Genomic DNA, 3,519 nt, shown 5'->3' on the forward strand with positions numbered 1-3,519 from the left:
TGACACTCAGGAGGGAGCTTCATTTCAGAAAGTGTTTTTTAGACTTTTGTCCCAGGGTTGAATCACTGTAATTGTCCTGTCCTTTCTTTCTCATCACAAATCCCCCTTTCTGTTATTGATGCAGGGGGTCCAAACATAAATATCTGTGACATTTATCACAGGACCCATGAAGAGGGAGGGCCCCGGCACATTTGTTCTTTCTAGAATGATAGGAAGCTTCCCCAAAGCCCAGGCATACTGTGATTGCAAATATGGAGTTGGGGGATAAAGTCTATTGGTGGGGTTATTCCTTTGCTCCATTGACAAGTCTTTTCTTCTCTCTTCTGGCATTGGTGGTGGAAGGCCTCACGTGTTTGGGGATAGAGGGAGATTTCTCTGCTGCATGAGGATATCACTGTCAGGAACCTATGAGTTGACTGAACCCTGTGGAGAGCCTGGCCTGGGCTGGGTCATGTGGGCATATGAAGGGGAGACCTTGGGTTTGGCCACCGAATGACCCTGCCAGGCTCATTAGCTCCCTCTTCTTCCCACAGGGAAAATGACCATTAGTACAAGAGCTCTTCACAGATCTTTCCTGTGTCCTCAGGCACGGACTTGTGTGGCCTGCAGTTCCCAAGTCTGTGAAGATCTCATGGTCGTCCCCACCTGCCACAGTTTTGTCTCCAAAGAAAGAAATGGTCTTATAACCATGATTTTCCACATGTCCCAGGCAATACCTCTTTCTCTATCCATCCCAAAAGACCTCAAAGCTGATTTGGCCTCCTACAGAAAAGGTGAGGCCCTTATTTGCAAATGCTTTCCACAGATTTGCTACACATTTTTGTCTTATATTTTATTTCTTTATAATGCATATAGAACTCCATGTGTTCTTTGGGGCTGCAGCTTCTTTCAATAGAGGATGAATTCACATCCCATTTAGAATTTCAATGAAAGCACCGCTTCTTCTTCAGGAGTTTGGTTTCTACAATGTAGCTCAGACAGTCATTGATTAAATCTTGGATTAGGGCCTTACCAAGGTGACCTTGAATATTCTGTTTATATAAGAGTTGCCCATCTTTGTATGCTACGAAGCCATTTCCTGGAAACACATAATCATATTTTTTTAACCATATCATTTCCCAGCTTCACCTGCACTTTATCGAAATTCAACCTGCCTACGACTCAGATTTTGATCTTCTGCCTCAATTTTTGTAGAATGCCATTTGTTTCCTTAGTAATTTTCTGCTGAGGGGGCAGCAGGGTCCAGTCCACACCAAGGAGGCAGAACACTGGGCCAGGAGCCCTCAAGTCCCTAGTTTCCATCCCCTCCCTTACTTTCTGTTAAAATAATGAAAATAATTGACTGTTTTTAGTATTCTATTTGATCTCCTACATAGAATTTTATTATTCACTGGTTCAATTAGTTTTATAGTGGTTATTTTAGGGATTACAATATGCTTCCTTAACTTTTCGCCTACCTTGAATTAATATCATACCACTTCATATAAGGCAAGAATTATTTCCAGTCTCATTTTCTTCAGCTGGATTCACTTCCTGTGGTGACCCTTGCAACTCTGCTCTGTTAGTCCTAGATTCTCTTTGGTTTTGTTTTTCTGAAAGTTTATTTTGGCTTCCTTTTGGAAGAATACCTTCACTGTATATAAAATTCTAGGTAAATGTACAGTTTTTTTTCCTTATTTCTAACTTTGTACTGTGTACAGAAAGCTTTCAAAGATAGTACAAAGAATTTTTATATATCCTTCACCCAGATTCCCCAAAGGTTAACATTTTGCCATATATGCTTTATATGCTATATGTACCTGTTTCTTTTTTTTGGAACCATTTGAGAGTCAGTTGCAGACATGATGACCCTCTATCCACTAATATTAGTTTAATTTGCATTTCCTAAAAATAAGGGTAAATGTACTTTGTTTTCTTTTTTTAATTATTTTTAAAATTTTTCCCTCTTTTAAATTATTTTTTTATACACAGTTTCTTAAAGTCATCAACTTTATACACACCAGTGTATACAAGTGAATCCCAATTGCCCAATTCATCACACCACCCCACTACCCGCCTGCTGCTTTCCCCCCTTGGTGTCCATACGTTTGTTCTCTACATCTGTGTCTCAATTTCTGCCCTGCAAACCAGTTCATCTGTACCATTTTTCTAGGTTCCACATATATACGTTAATATACAATATTTGTTTTTCTCTTTCTGACTTACTTCACTCTGTATAACAGTCTCAAGATCCAACCACATCTCTACAAATGACCCAATTTCATTCCTTTTTATGGCTGAGTAATATTCCGTATATATGTACCACATCTTCTCTATCCATTCGTCTGTCAATAGGCATTTAGGTTGCTTCCATTGTAAATGGCTATTTACAATAGTAAATAGTACTGGAATGAACATTGGGGTGCCTGTGTCTTTTTGAATTATAGTTTTCTCTGGGTATATGTCCAGTAGTGGGATTGCTGGGTCATATGGTAATTTCATTTATAGTTTTTTAAGGAACTTCCATACTGTTCTCCATAATGGCTGTATCAATTTACATTCCCACCAACAGTGCAAAAGGGTTCCCTTCTCTCCACACCCTCTCCAGCATCTGTTGTTTGTAGACTTTCTGATGATGCCCATTCTAACTGGTGTGAGGTGATACCTCATTGTACTTTTGATTTGCATTTCTCTAATAATTAGTGATGTTGAGCAGCTTTTCATGTGCTTCATGGCCATCTGTATGTCTTCTTTGGAGAAATGTCTATTTAGGTCTTCTGCCTATTTTTGGATTAGGTTGTTTGTTTTTTTTTATTGAGCTGCATGAGCTGTTTATATATTTTGGAGATTAATCCTTGGTCTGCTGATTCGTTTGCAAATATTTTCTCCCATTCTGAGGGTTGTCTTCTTGTCTTGTTTATGGTTTCCTTTGCTGTGCAAAAGCTTTTAAGTTTCATTAGGTCCCATTTCTTATGTTTTGTTTTAATTTCCATTACTCTAGGAGGTGGATCAAAAAAGATCTTACTGTGATTTATGTCAAAGAGTGTTCTTCCTATGTTTCCCTCTAAGAGTTTTATAGTGTCTAGTCTTACATTGAGGTGTCTAATCCATTTTGAATTTATATTTGTGTATGGTGTTAGGGAGTGTTCTAATTTCATGCTTTTACATGTAGCTGTCCAGTTTTCCCAGCACCACTTATTGAAGAGGTTGTCTTTTCTCCATTGTATATCCTTGCCCCTTTTGTCATAGATTAGTTGACCATAGGCATGTGGGTTTATCTCTGGGCTTTCTATCTTTTTCCATTGATCTATGTTTCTGTTTTTGTGCCAGTACCATATTGTCTTGATTACTGTAGCTTTGTAGTATAGTCTGAAGTCAGGAAGTCTGATTCCTCCAGCTCCATTTTTTCCCTCAAGACTACTTTGGCTATTCAGGGTCTTTTGTGTCTCCATACAAATTTTAAGAATTTTTGTTCTACTTCTGTAAAAATGCCATTGGTAATTTGATAGGGATTGCATTAAATCTGTAGATTGCTTTGGG

At 38.5% G+C, this 3,519-nt stretch overlaps 1 pseudogene; it reads right to left on the minus strand.

Annotated features, from left to right (window-relative positions):
* Nucleotides 1–493: 493 nt before the first annotated feature.
* Nucleotides 494–2,263, minus strand: LOC111171233 (phosphomannomutase 2 pseudogene; annotated as a pseudogene).
* Nucleotides 2,264–3,519: the final 1,256 nt, after the last annotated feature.

Source organism: Delphinapterus leucas, chromosome 4, assembly GCF_059928025.1.
Source record: "Delphinapterus leucas isolate spDelLeu-1000000601 "Yukka" chromosome 4, BTC_Dleu_Yukka2, whole genome shotgun sequence".
NCBI lineage: Eukaryota > Metazoa > Chordata > Mammalia > Artiodactyla > Monodontidae > Delphinapterus > Delphinapterus leucas.